Consider the following 13535-nt stretch of genomic DNA (forward strand, 5'->3'; position numbering starts at 1 on the left):
TGTCCCCACACAAGACAGGACTTCCACCAAAACAGCTTTCATTGCCATTGATAAAGGCAGCCCATTTTTATCCCCCATTTTACTCACACAGAATGGAGTAGGGGGAGATTAAGTGATTTGGCCAGGGCTCCCCAGGAAATCTGAGTCCAGAAGTCCTCAGCTTTAATACACAAGACTTATCTTTCCTCTGCTAGGAAACAGATGTTAAATTGGAAGTTAATTTTGCCCTGAAACTTTTTTTTAAGAACTGTGAAAGGCAAATGGTCTCCAAGAACGATTACTTAGCAGGCTACCAGCTCTGCAGTCTTGCATCTGAGAAGTAATTCATTCCATCTTTGCTGGCAGGCTTTAAAAGGCCTTTTGTTTTCACTTGCTGATTAGTATAACAATCTATTTTGAAAGATATGTGGGCTGATAGGGGGTATAATTTATTTGCTTCAATGGTAGATTTTTGCAGCAAAATATATGAAGCTTTTAAGTGTCGTAGATTGAAGCCTCCGATGTCAAAGACAAACGTTGGGATTATAAATACAGATCTTCTAAAGTACTGTAAGTACTCTAATCAGTAACAGAAACTTGCATCAGTCACTTGCCTCTTTTAAAGTGCTGAAGGCTTTTCCTTTTAAAAACCACAGGCACATATATTATCAGTCAATATTAACAACTGAAGCAAACATGTAGCCTGAGTTAATTCTATAATTTCTGCTGCTTTATATAAAGTTTCCATTTGATGCTAGACTGCAGCACATGGTGGGTTAACTTAGAATTCCACTTGGCCTTCCTCTCCTGCTCTTTTCTGCTATTCAAATCAGTCTTCTGGAAAATTGGCCTCAGTACCAGTGACGTGCTGCTGAACTTACAAGATCTCAAGAATATCCTACCAGATTTTGTTCTTTTGTTGTAGAATTGTTTCCATCTGGGGCCTAGATATAAACTTGGAAAATGCAAAGACTTTTCCCTCTCACCCTGCCTGCCTTCAAAACATTGGCAAACAACCCTTCTTGTCAATGCAGTTCATATTGGATTAAAACAAGAGTAAATTATATTTCCATGGCTGTAGGAATTAGTGACATTTATTGAAAGTTTAATGTACTGCCTAACAATCCAGGAAGCAACAATATACTTTAGAATCAAGTGAAAATTAGCATTGAACATATCAGAATAGAAGAGAATAGTAGATTATGGAAAAAAATATTGGTCACATGAGACCAGATCTGCTAAAGAGCACAGTTACAACACATTTGCAAGTGCTTCATTTGTGTAGAGTCTCAGAGTGTGAGCATAACTAGCTGGCTGGAGTCCACATAGCTGTTTTACTTAGCTGGAGTAGCTAAGCTGGGAACAGAACCACTGTTAGCTCCTCTACAGTCAGCAAGGGCAATGGTGACTATATACATAAAGCTGTGCCTCATGCAAAATTAAATTTGTGTTCTTTTGTTTGCTCTGTGCTACCATGTTTAGTAAAAATGCCTTTGATATAAATGTCATCTATAAAAATATTGGTACTAAGCTTATACTGGGGAACTAAGCAAAAAAAAGGCATAGTTTGCTGGAGGGGAGCAAGTTACTTCAGACTTTTCAAAGTGTCTGCTTGGCTTGTGTTTCCTGGTGTATACAGCAAGCTCTAAGTGTTCATCACTTGACAACACTGGCACTGCCTCCAGCCTTTGTGCTAGACATTTGTACATAAACTTTTGTGTGGGTGTGTGTTTCTGTGCCTTTGCTACTGTTAGTGCACCAAGAAACATTCTTATGGCTCCTACAATAAAAACTCATTTAATACTGAGAGGACTTTTACAATGATAACAGGAATTTGAAACATGCTGACCTAGGCACTCTAAACTAATAGTCTTTCCTTTTTACTCTGCATCTCTGCAGAGCAGCAGTAACTCTATATATCATATATATATATATATATACACACATATATATACATATATATGTACACATATATACATATATATACACACATATATGTATACATACACATATATACACACATATATACATATATATAATATATATTTATATTTATCTATATACATATAAATATATAAATATATATTTATATTTATCTATAAATATATGTATTTATATATTTATATGTAAAAATAATACATATTAATATAGATAAAGAACAGAAAAATATTTTTCTGATTTGTATTTATATTTATATTTATAGATATATTTTTATTTATAGGTATATTTATATTTATAGATGTATTTATATTTATATTTATAGAGATATTTATAGATATATTTATAGATATATATTATCTGTCTGTATAGAGTCCCAAATATCCACACCATTTTTAAATAAAAATGTAATCTCTGCATTCCTGACTGGCAGATATTTGTTATCCTCCTTTCGTCAGCAGCACTGATAGGTTCACGACCAAAAGAAAAATCTGCTGAGAATGAGCACAAAGACCCCTTCTGTACTCGAGCACACTGACATCTACTTTCATTAGTGTCCACAACTCACAAGCAAGAGCTCTGTGGGTGAAGAGCAGCTGTGCTGGGACCCTTCTCAGAGACACCAGGGATGTGTGCGTTACTGAGCAGCGCAGAGCAGCGAGGGTGCGTCTGTCTGTCTGTCTGTCAGCGCTGAGGACACGACACCCGCACACAATGGCTCTGCTGTGTGGGAAATGCCCCTCCAGGGTAGCCTGCTCCCCCAGGCTGAAAGCCACTGGCAGCTGCTGCACACTGGGTTCATACCTAGTTCACCATCTTTGAGAATTTGGGTTCACTGCTGTAGGCATATTGTTGATGGCCTGAACCATGCTGTAAGGTGTGGGAACCCAGGACATCCCTCTGGCTGCCCTGGAGGACTCGAGACCCTGGCAGGGGGCTCAGAGACCTTGGCATGGAGTCAAAAACACCTGTGCCTTCGATTTTAACCCATGGAAACAATTACCAACTCTGTGTGTAGAGTTACAAGCCACAAGAGTCTGAATAGAATGACAGTGAATTTATCACAGGGTGAAAATGCAGAATTTTGGGGATTTAGAATGGGGGTTGAAGAGGCAAGATGGAGGAATCTGGGTGTATTCTGTCCTTCCTCCTGATTCTTCTTGTCCTCCATCTTCTGCTGTGATGGTGGCACTTTTGGATTGGTTTAGAGACAGACTGTCTAACATAGGTGATAGGTATTGTAAAATTATTGTAAATAAAGAACATGTAGTTCTTATTATAAAAAGCTAACATCAATCTGAAGGCAGTCAGTGTACCTCAACCCGACCGGCTGGACACATCTCAGCAGGTCAGAAAAAGAATGCATTTGATAATAACAAATAAACAATTTTGAGAACCAGAGCCAAGGAATTCTGTCCTCTTCTTTGGTCTCGGGTCTGGGAAAAAGAGACTTTTTAACACCTCGGGGTCATCTCGACACCAGAGACCCCGTCAGTAAGGTATCATTAATATTTTCCAAGATGTAGATCTGGGCCCTCAAAATGCTGTTTGTGGTCTCTGATACTACTCATCTACACTTTTCCTTCCTGATATAACAGCTCTTCCATATTTTATCTTCCCAAATATTATTTACTTTGCCCTTGTATGCCTTGAATGTGAAGTGAGAGATATGTCTTTGTTTTTCCACAGCATGCCTTTCAGAAGCATCATCATTTTTTAAAAAGAAAGAGGTATCAGTCTTCTTCTTAAATATTGTTTTTCTGATTTATTTCCTGATGCAGTGAATCTCATATTCCCTCAATATGCATAACCTTATAGCTCTGATTCTTATTCATGTACTTCTTGCCTTCACGTTGATTTTGTTGATTTTGGAACTGATGCAGCCAGTCCTGCTTACTCGTTGTCTCATTTGCTTTTTTAATTTTTTAATGGATTCTTATTCATCTCCTGCCAGAGAGCTTTCCACTGGCCTTACAGAGAGCTCTCCTCTGGCTTGTGATGCTGCTGTTTTCCTCTCTGCCAGGGGTGTGTGGTCACAGCTGGGTCTGGTGTTATCCATCAGGTACCACAGCTCATTCCTCGTGTCTGCTCTGACCTTGGCAGTGTGGGCTGTCCTGTGCTGAGTGAACCACAAAATGATTTCTGTTGAAAGGGACTTCTGGAGGTCACCTGTCCAGCTTTCCACTAGCACTACAGTTCACTTCTTGTGGAGCAGGTGGCTTCTTTTGCTCAACAATTTGTTTGGGGTGAACTTCTGGAGGTTGTAAGATACTGGAAATTACCCTACGCCTGGGAATTTGGGGGGTATAGGCACCTTAAACTTTAAGATTGACTCTTCATTTTTAAATCAATTAGAAGCTTTTTTTGTCCTTCTTTCCTAAGAAACTGATTTTTTTTTTTTTTTTAGTGGAGCTTTAATACCAAATTCTGCAACAATTTCATAGTTAACAATGCAAATCTGGGGACGGGAGGAAATGAAAGCTGTTACATTATTCTTCATATAAAACACTGATATTACTCCTAGAACCTACGATAACTTATTTCTGTCTTCCATTTTTCAAATTTCTGGTTTAAAAATGCAGATCATTAAGAGAATTAAACTTTCTCTGGTAATTTTATGCATTTTGGTAACTGATGAGAATTTTAACTGCTCAATGTTTTCACTGAGGGTATATCTTTAGTTCATTTTGCTTGTTCAGAGTTCAGTCCTGGACAAAAATTCTGACAGAGATGAGTTTCACTCAGTGTATAAATACAACGAACCTGTACAAAATAATATAAAGCCTTTGAATAATACCAGATCTTCTGTGAGTACCCTGGGGCTTTTTGAAGGCACAATTACTCTCAACCCTTGCTCTTGCTTGTTAAATACTTGAGCTGATGGATAGTACTGCAGAAGGGGAACTGAAGAAACCCATCCACCTGAAAGCTGAACAGCTGTAGGAAACAAAGGTAATCGATTGTCCTGTAGGGAATCATGAAATCATAGAATGGGCTGGGTTGGAAGGGACCTTAAAGATCATCCAGTTCCTGCTCCTGTGCCAAGGGCTGGGACAGCTTCCACTATCCCAGGTTGCTCAGAGCCCCATCCAAGCTGGCCTTGAGCACTTCCAGGGATGGGGCAGCCACAGCTTCTCTGGGCAGCCTGAGGATTCCAATGCCTCACCACCCTGACAGCCAAGAATTTTTTTCTAATCTCTAATCTGCTGGTTTGAAGCTGTTCACCATTGTCCTGTCACTCCCAGGCCCTTGTAAATAGTCTCTCTCCATCATTCTTTTTGGGTCCCTTCAGGCACTGGAAGGCCACAGTTAGATGACCCCAAAGCCTTTTCTTTTCCAGGCTGAACAATGCCAGTTCTCCCAGCCTTTCCTCCCCACAGAGCTGCTCCATCCCTCTGATGCCCTTGGTGCCTCCCCTGGGCTGGCTGCAGCAGGTCCCTGTCCTTGCTGTGCTGGGAGCCCAGAGCTGGATGCAGCCCTGCAGGTGGGGTCTCCAGAAACATTTTTACTTTTAAAGAACAACCAAATCACATCTCAAAAACAGCCAACAATTTAGAGACCTTCTTATAAGAACTATAAATGTTATTTTGATCTCATTTTTATGAACTTTTAGTAACTTACTCCACTCCAGCACAGGAAACTCCAAGACCAAACTCAATAAATAGATATACACTTTTTTAGGTGAATGTCAAAATCTTTGTTTGTGTTGCAAAAGAGGAAAGAGTTGCAAGTATTACTGACCAAACCTGCCTCCATTTATCTCAACTACAGCAGTGGAACAAACAGAGTGAAGGAGCCTGTAAGGAAGCCAGCAAGCACTTCCTGAGGCATTACTGTTTAACCTTTTCTTTTAATATGGGATTTTAAATACATGTGGTTTTAACTGCTTGGAATGCTGAAACCTTACAGTCTCAGTTGTGCTGTGGGTTCAACACATATTAAAAATGGAATAACAAGTAGTTCTTTCATCCCCTTATGTAACACTTAAAAAGGTTTACAATGTTACCTACATGGGCACCTGCAGAGTTACTTGGGATTCTTCACACTTTAGAACATTATCTGGAAATTTTTTTTTTTTTCAATGTGAAACACAAACTAAAAGAAATTATATTCAGTTTCCAAGTCCCTGCCTAATTTGCATAACTTATTTCACTCTTTCTCCAGGTTTAACCTATTAATGAACTATCAAGTGCTGGAGTGAAGGATGTACAAGTGCAAAACCAGATGAATGACAGTATTTTCCAAAATCATTTTCAGATGAGATGCAGCACCAGTTGCTTTAGAGTCTATAACAATTCCACAAATTATAACATTCCACTAAGTTGATGTCAAAACTTTTGAGAGAGTTCTTTTCAGAGCTAAAATGTAAGAATCAGATAAGCATTTCCCTAACTATTGAGTCAGCAATTAATTCTACAAAATCCATACCCTGGAATCAGGATAATGCAGATGTCAATACATCAAAGCTGCTTAGAGACAAATGTGTATTTCATGTGATGAATCATTGAGTTGTTGGAAATATTTTCTTCTGGTGAAAAGAAGACACTCTTTTTCCACTCAAAATTGAGAACATTTTGAAAATGACAGCTAAAATCTAAACCTACATTTGAGGCTGGGTTGTTTTGGATTATTTTTGGAAACGTATTTGCTGATAATTTTTAAATTAGATTTTAAAATAAGAAATAATTGATAACTCTTTAAGTCTTAGTCAAATTAAACCTGGAGAAAAATAGTAAAAGGGTCCAGAAACTCATACTATTCCTAATCATCTGTTGGAAATTTCCCAGGTCTAGCTCAAATGAAAACTGAATCAACACAAACATTAAGCTGATCTGAAATGAATGCACTGAAAATCTTCAGGATGTATTCTCAGACAATCACTAGATCGGTTTCTGAGACCAAATAGCTTCTGAAGACACAAAGAGACATTCATTAGTGTGAACACTTCCCTGAAGCAAAGCCCTGAATATATCAAAACTTGTCTGCTCTGCAATTCTATTTATGGGACGCTCGCACCATTAAGCATTTCAGACCTCAAGCAGGAGTTTCTCTCAGCAGAAGGTGAAGATATTTCCCATTACTTGTGCTACAGACCTTGCATAATTTATTGCTGCTTTGTGTAATTATTAGGAGCACATGCCTGGGAAGAGCTATGTGGAATATTTAATGCAGTTCCTTTAGTCGTGTACGATGAGCCTCCATAAACTCCTTGGGAAGGTACTGGCAGTTAGTTCATTGCTCATCACTATTCTCTTTGAGAGGTCATCTGAAATCCCTCTTCTTTTTAGGTTAGGAATCTTCTAATTCTTAGACTAAATTGATTTGGGAAGACTTTTTTATCCTGATGTTCTGCTTTGGCTTGAATAGCTCTGTCTCTTTGTGATCATTCTGACATACTTCAGACATCCTGAGACTTGCACTCTCAACCTTCCCAGCCTTGCCAGAGAGGAGATATGTGACAGTGTTCACAGGGGTCTGAGGATGAGGGAAGGGACAAGGATCTGACTCCATGTTTCAGAAGGCTTGATTTATTATTTTATGATATATGTTACATTAAAACTGTACTAAAAGAATAGAAGAAAGGATTTCATCAGAAGGCTAGCTAAGAATAGCAAAAGAAAGAATGATAACAAAGGTTTGTGGCTGGGACAGAGAGTCCAAGCCAGCTCACTGTGATTGGCCATTAATTAAAAACATCCACATGAGACCAATCACAGATCCACCTGTTGCATTCCACAGCAGCAGATAACCATTGTTTACATTTTGTTGCTGAGGCCTCTCAGCTTCTCAGGAGGAAAAATCCTAAGGGAAGGATTTTTCAGAAAATATCATGGCTACAGAGCTAAGCATGGACAGGTTTGCTGTGAAGGCTCTGACACGGAGCTTTTGGGTAATATTTGGTGTGCAACCACTCAGCTTGGTGAGGGCAGAGGTGGCTTGGAGCTATCTATGAAAGACAGGTAAAAGTGTGGTACACACGTGTATGTTCTGACATATTTCTAGCTCAGAAACACACCTCTCCTAAGGAAATATTTCCATTCCCCAATTTTTCTACTATCCCTTTCACTCTACCTGTTCCATTTCCATTATTCTTTTGCAAATGCAAGTCATACATAACATTAATGGTTAGGAAATAAATCCCATTTCAGCATTACAGGGTTGTTACTTTTAGCCACAGTGTCTCATTGTAATGCCACTGCATCATAAAAAATTCACATCACTAGTTTGAGGAGAGGGATCTGATTAGATCAGCAGGGCTCCACATATTGCTGCTAAACATGAAATAAAAAAATGCAGGTGGATTAAGGAACAAGTAGAGATTCTAAAAGCAATTTCCTGTCTAAGCTCTAGGATAAATGATGAACACACCCCTTGGGCAGCTATTAGACAAAAGCTATGGAAGCTCTGTGCTTTTGTGCAGAATATCATTGGTAATCTTAACTCCAGACTGGAAAACTACAAATGTTATGAAATAGTGTATTGAGCAGTAGTACAGTACTAAAAGAAAGTGAGTACCCAAACTGCAGGTTCTACAGCATCTCTCCTGTCAGTGTATTAATGTTTACTCTCAGAACAGGCAACTTTAATTTAGTACAGACTTTTACCTGGCTCTGTGTGTTGGAAATAGGAAGGGCAAAGATTTTTTTATTAGTGAGAAATAGTCCTTAAAGATAAAATACCACCAATTCCTAGATGCCTATAACTCCTTTCTATTGAATACCATTTCACTTTCATTTAAGTTGATGGGAATTTTGTTCAGTAGAAACAGAATTGAACCTGTGTCCAAGCATTCATATGTGTGTAGAAAATATAAATATTCTCTGGGGAAACTCAAGGCCTGTGATTCTTTAGTAAATCCTCATGTGACAGCAAAAGGAATTTATGAAAAATTCCCAATATACTCTATCCATTAAGTCTGATTTGTCTGTGACTAATGACTCTTCAAATTTGGATTAAATATGTTATGCTTTGAAATCTAATTTACTGTATTTTTTCCTTTGTTTCTCTGGTTTATACTGTAAGCCTTTAAAACAAAGTAGAAAAACAAATCATAGAATAGTTGATCATGCTGAAGTTACATTGCAGTTCATGATATGGAAAGCTGTAAATGGTGAAGTTTTGATTAATATTTAAATATTAATTAAGAATGGCGATTTGAAACTGCCCTTTGGTATTGAAACACAGAAGTCTTCATATTTCAGAACCAAACACAAAGACTACTAAAAACAATGAAAATCAGACAATTTTTCTTAATCCCCAAGGAAGTGGAAGATTACTTGAGTCAAACATGTATAATAAGCTACAAATTTTTTTTATGAAAAAAATTTTAGAACCAACTGGGAAAAATATTTCTGCAAGTGATTCACATTCCTGTCCTATTGGCAAGGTTTCTTTAAAAGTGGAAATCAACACAAACCACTAGAAGTAAATTGGATCTTTATTTTGATTTATGAAGATGGAAAGCAAGTTTTGTTTGGGCGAGCACACCCTGTTAAATTTAATTAAGATATATATTCTTAAATCTTCATTGCCATCACTATCCTGGGTAACAGGCCATAGAAGCTGACATATTTCCAATTAAACCAGTCATAGGCAGAAGCCAAAACAAGGCCTGTACTTAGATCAGGACATGCAGGAGTGGCAGATGGGTATTTAAGCAGCAAGCCATGACTTTACTAATTAAATTCTGTGGGGAACCATCCATTCATCCTTTCTCACACACCAGATGTTTATCAGGGCCCGCTGTGCATTTGCTTGGTTCCCATTTTTGATGTCCTAGCTTGGAGTAGGCTCTCTCCATGCTCACCTCCAGGAATCAGGTGCTAGAGACCCCTGAAGCTGCAGCTGAAGGGAGGAGGAACACAGAGCCAAGGGGAATATCTGTTCTGGAACTGCTCTGGAATATCTGCTCTGGAACTACAGGTTTCCCTTCTCTCCTCAAGCAGAATATGGCATTTGGCATTTGGGCTGCCCCTTTCAGTCTTTATCTCCTCTGAACACAGTCAAACACTGTGAAAAATCTTTTTTTCTCTTCAGCTTTTTTTCTTTGAGTTCTTATTTTTGTCTGACTTGCACCTTCACAAAAAAAAAAAAATGGGTGAAAGGACTCTGACAATTTGACTCACTTGAACTCACATCTTACCTTATGTATAGCAGGAAATTGATCCAAAAAATATGAAGAGTGAAGCAAAAGGTTTCCTGAAAGCCAGATTGATATTAGAGTTTGATTGGTACAAAGCTCTCTAACGCCAGTGAATTTGAATTAGAGAAAATAATTTTCTACATTTATATATATGTATATGTACATTCTACATTTAGATAGATACATATTATATAGATATATACATTATAGAGAGATATGTATATGCATTTGTATATATACATATATATTATATAGATATATATGTATATGTATATTTATATCTGTATCTATATATCTATGTATTTATATATATAGATACATACAGCTGCTCACCAGTAAAAGGTCTGTTCCATGTTTCTCCAATTCATCCTAGGAAGACACAAGGGACAGGTTAAGTTATACTTAATTTTCCATCAGGGATGATACTTTAACTTGCTTTGCTTCCATGGACATGGGACAATAGGATGGGATAATCCAGTATTATAACTTGCTGTAGCTTTCACGTGTCTCTCACCTGCACCAAAAGCTCAGTCTAAATCAGATTTTGAGCAATACAAGTTTATGTGGGAAATCAAAAGCAGTTTTACTTCATCAACTGAATCTCTGTAGCTGAAAACTTAGCAGGAGCTCTGGATACTTTACATAATTTTACATATCTTTACATGTTCTCTTGATTACTGCAATACATTTGAATCTGGCAAGTCAGCAGTTGGACATGTGTGATGAAGTTCTAACAGGCGTGTATTTACAGTCCATCACAATAAATTTAGCACTCCATTTTTAGTATCCATTTACTATTTCATGTTCTCTTAGGCTTTGTCTATCTCAGGCCATAAATTGGTCACTTTACAGCACATCAGCTTTGCCTGTCCAAAACAGATGTTCTCCAGAACCAGGAGGACATAAGTACTCCTTGTTTCTGCACCACAAAATGTAAGCAGGGTCAGTTGTTTAATGCTGTGCCTGTCAGATAATTACATTATATATATTACATTATATATATATGCATTATATTTATATTACATATAAATCTTCTAACCCCTGCAGCACAAAATATGACTGTGGGTGATATGACTACACATTAAATCATTGAGCATGTCTTAAAATTCAAACTACAGAATTTAGCTTTCCTTAGCAAGGATCACTGATAGTGGGGACACCCTGCCACCAACATTGAACTTTACCTTTGGATTTTTGAAAAGGTCTGGAGATGGTGGCTGGGGCCATCTGGAAAGAAGATCAGCTCAGAAATATTTTCTTCCTGTAAACTTTTTGGCATGATTCATAGACAGTTTAGGGTAAAAAATTGAGAGCCTGGAACACATGGTACTGGAATACCCTGCCAACCACACATTCTGGTTATTTTCTGAACCTGCAAGAAGGAAAAAGCTGGATGGAACAGGAACTTTATGTGGCCTTACTTTTGTGACGGGACACTATTTCAGAACTTGAGGAAAAATTCTTGTTTCAGGACTCCCCACAGAGCAAAGCTATTCTTTAGGAGAGTAGGGTTGTTTCCTTTCTGAATTCATATAGGTTGTCAGGTATGACATAGAAATGCTATCTTTTTATATGTGTTCATGAACTTCAGAAAAATAGAAGTAATAAGAAACCAACTCTGGATCATGAGAGTGCCATGGAAGATTCTGAGCCTGATTATATATTAGGAAAATATAATTATGAAAAATTTCACAGTGGCACATCTTGCCACAGGTTCCAGCAAGGCATGTGCTTAACAGAGGCCCAGCTGTGCCCTTGGTGAGACCTTCCTGTGCCCTTTACACTTTGCTTTTACCCCTCTGCTGACCCTAACATTGCCAGGCCCCAGAAACACGTTATCTGTGTTAGAAAAGTGCACAATCACATTGCCAGCTGCTGGATTATCCATATTGGGTATTGATTGGTGTGAGCAATAGGAGGGATGCGAGGGTGAATTTCTGGGCTTTTCTTTCCTGGGTTGGGTGGAGAAACGTGTGTAGTGCCTCTTTTATGATATTGCCCATCAGTTGTGCCCATAAGAGAGTGCCACTGATCATGATCATATCACATTTATAACAGGGCTGGTTCCCTGGTATTTTGTGACAATAGTTTTTGATCAACAAATTCAATTTGTTTAAATTTATAGACGTAAATTTGAAGAATAACCATTTCCCCTTGCTGTCAAACTAATACAGATCTTGTCTGTTTGCGTGTGTGAGGGATGAATGGCTGGAGAAAACTTTATGAGGAACAAAAAGTTGCTGGTAGAAAATGTGTTCCCTTTCCAAATGCATTATGTTTTCAGATTAGCATCTCTCTTTTCATCTGTGATGAATCCCTCAAATCTCAAAAATTTTAGAGATGTTTATTATAGATATTTTCAGTCAAGCCTGTTCTAATTGTTATTATTACTCATGCAAAAATTATGAACTTGGTCACTTTGCCACCCTAGATGTAATCTAAATTACATCTTGCAACAACATGCAAGTTTTTGAGGTTAAACATATATTGACTAGAATAGAAGGTCAGATCTGTGTTAAGCACATTTGGAAGTGGTTGTTTACTATTGTAATTAGAAGAATAGAAAATATAGAAATGTAGCATTCTAATCTTAAATAGCTCTTTTTGAAGCAAACCACATTTTTCACATCCAGACCAGGTATAAAGTTCAAGCAGAGCTGTATGAAAAGGGACTTTTTTCTCGTTGTTTACACAGAAAGCCTGGGGAGAAAAGATAATATTATGCTAATCAAATATGTTCTAGTAATGTCTACATATGCACATATATATGTATAGTATATATAAACCTATATTGGTATTCATGTAAAGGTTGATCAGGAGCTTTAGGAGCAGGAAGGATCGCTCCATCATATCTCTTTCTAATACCTAGGAATTTAATGAAGACTCAATACTCCAGATCAACAAAACCAAGGCTATATTGGAGTTTTTAATTAGCAGGATGATAACACCCATGAGAACTTGCTATGGGATTATGGACAGGATTTTCTCCTGCAGTATTCTCTTGTTTTAGGTTATAAAACAGAAGAAATTGCTGGTAAAGAGACTTTTGTCATCTTAGTGAGTAACTTATGCCACCTGAAACCATTGAAATTTGATTTTTGAAACCAATCATTTGTTTTTAAAATTTTAAAAGTTTGATAGTAATAAAATGGTTATAAAAATAGTAATATAATTAGAGTAATAAAAATTTGAACAATTAGAATTTAGGACAATATGAGACAACAGAAACAAAGAGTTACTGATGTCCGGGTACCTTTTTCTGGGCAGCATAAGCCTAAAAAAGGACACACATTAACAGAGTATTAACCCTTAAAAGCAATGGCCTGCTGCATATTCATACACTTCATACATGATGCATAAATTCCATTCAAACACAGGATTCTGTATGGTCAGTGTCAATTTCTTCCTATTGATCTTGACAGTGTCTTCAGGGCTGAGCAAGGCGGGAAGAAGTTCGTTTCTCCTGATAATGAAG

The sequence above is a fragment of the Ammospiza caudacuta genome, chromosome 2 (assembly GCF_027887145.1).
Source record: "Ammospiza caudacuta isolate bAmmCau1 chromosome 2, bAmmCau1.pri, whole genome shotgun sequence".
In the NCBI taxonomy this organism is placed as follows: domain Eukaryota; kingdom Metazoa; phylum Chordata; class Aves; order Passeriformes; family Passerellidae; genus Ammospiza; species Ammospiza caudacuta.